Raw genomic sequence first — 2196 nt, forward strand, 5'->3', positions numbered from 1 at the left:
TCTTCTGCACTTCTCACAGTTAAATATTAATTTCTACAAGGGAAAGCATTACAATATGTAAAACTTACCTTAATTAAAAATGTATAAATATTAATTTCTACAAGAGAAATCATTATATATGCAAAACTCCCCCTAACTAAAAAATATTAACTCTTGGATATAGTAATACATTAAAACATCGATATATTTGCTAACAAGTCATGTCTACCCACATTACACAAAAGGTACATAACAGGTGTCTCAGGAGCATTGAGGCAGGTGAATAAAATGGGTTCTCATCTACTTAGTCTCATTTTCTCCAACTCCTACATGTTTAAAGGTTGCTTGTTTTCTCTCCTTCTTTTGGATTCCTTAACTATTCATGAGAGTTGTGTCAACAAGTTGAAACATGAATGTGTGTTTATCTTTTATCTCACTTAATAAGATTGATCACATCATTCACAAAGATAATGAGATAACAGGCATTCCTTACAATCTGATTTGTCTTAGGTAATAATGCAAAAGATAGAATCATAGATAATAAGTTAAATCATACCTTCTAAATGCAGAAGGAAGATAAAGTTTGACAGATGAATCATTCTGCTTTAATATTAGAATCACTGTGCTCTGGAAACATCAGGCAAATCATTGAGTCTCCTTTATGAGCATATACAAAAATGAAAGAAACTATGCTTGGCTAATTTTTTCTATTTTTAGTAGAAATGGGGTCTCGCTCTTGTTCAGGCTGGTCTGGAGCTCCTTAGCTCAAGCTATCCTCCTGCCTAGGCCTCTGAGTGCTAGGATTACAGGCATGAGACACCACACCCAGCCTATTTCTTTCTTTTGTCTGATTGCTCTAGCTAGAACTTCTAGTACTGTGTTGAATAACAGTGGTGAAAGTGGGCATCCTTATCTTGTTCCGGATATTAGAGGAAAGGCTTTCAATTTTTCCACATTAAGTATGATACTCATGGTGAGTCTGTCATATATGGCTTTTATCGTGTTGAGGTAAGTTCCTTCTATACTCAGTTTTTTAAGAGTTTTTATCACGAAGGAATGTTAAATTTTATTGAATGCTTTTTCAGCATTAATTGAAATGATCATATAGTTTTTGTGCTCATATACAGACAAAATAGTTTTCTATGAAAAAGTAAGACAAAAAGTTAGAAGACAAAGACACTCATATTGCTTTGTGTAATTTATTTTATTTTATTTTTATTTCAAAACATTAAGGGGGTACAAATGTTTTTGGTTACATGGATTGCTTGAGTCAGTGCTATAAGTGTGTCCACCACCGAAATAGTGTTCACTGTACCCGTTAGATAGGTTTTCATCCATGCCTCCTACTAGTTCCCCGCCCCCCCGCTTGATTTCCACTGAGTTTTACTTTATTCTCTGCACATGTGTGCTCATCGGTTAGTTGCAATTTAATAGTGAATACATGTGGTGTTTGTTTTTTCATTCATTAGATACTTCACTTAGGATAATGGTCTCCAGTTCCATCCAAATTGTTGCAAAAGGCATTAATTCATCATCCTTTTTTATGGCTGAGTAGTACTCCATGGCACACATATACTACATTTTGTTAATCCACTCAGGAATTGATGGGCACATAGGATGATTTCACATCTTTGCAATTGTGAATTGTGCTGCAATAAACATTTGAGTACAGGTATCTTTTTCATAAAATGACTTCTTTTCCTTTGTGTAGATATCCAGTAGTGGGACTGCTGGATCGAATGGTAAGTCTACTTTTAGTTCTCTGAGGAATCTCCATACTGTTTTCCACAGAGGTTGTACTAATTTGCAGTCCCACCAACAGTGTATAAGTAGTCTTTCTCTCTGTATCCGTGCCAGCATCTATTGTTTTTGGACTTTTTAATAAAAGCCATTTTAACAGGGGTAAGGTAATATCTCACTGTAGATTTAATTTGCATTTCCCTGATAATTAATGACATTCAGCATTTTTTCATATGTTTATAGGCCATTAGTCTATCTTCTTTTGAAAAGCTTGCATTCATGTCTTTTGCCCATTTTTTAATGGGTTTTTTTGTTTCTTGCTGATTTATTTGAGCTCTTCATAGATCCTGGATATTGGAATGTACAGTTTGTGAATAGCCTTTCATGATTAAAAACTAGGCATAGAAGGAACATATCTCAAAATTATAAAAGCCATATATGGTAAAACCACCCCAACATCATACTGAATGGGGAAAA

The 2196-nt window shown here is 34.4% G+C and overlaps 1 protein-coding gene across 1 annotated transcript in view; it reads right to left on the reverse strand.

Moving 5' to 3' along the window:
• The window catches only part of DPH6 (diphthamine biosynthesis 6), a 209078-nt gene that overhangs the window by 35435 nt on the left and 171447 nt on the right, over nucleotides 1-2196 (reverse strand). The gene's annotated exons all lie outside the window — the stretch shown is intronic.

Source organism: Propithecus coquereli, unplaced genomic scaffold (genome assembly GCF_000956105.1).
Source record: "Propithecus coquereli isolate 6110/MARCELLA unplaced genomic scaffold, Pcoq_1.0 Scaffold3, whole genome shotgun sequence".
NCBI classification, from domain to species: Eukaryota; Metazoa; Chordata; class Mammalia; order Primates; family Indriidae; genus Propithecus; species Propithecus coquereli.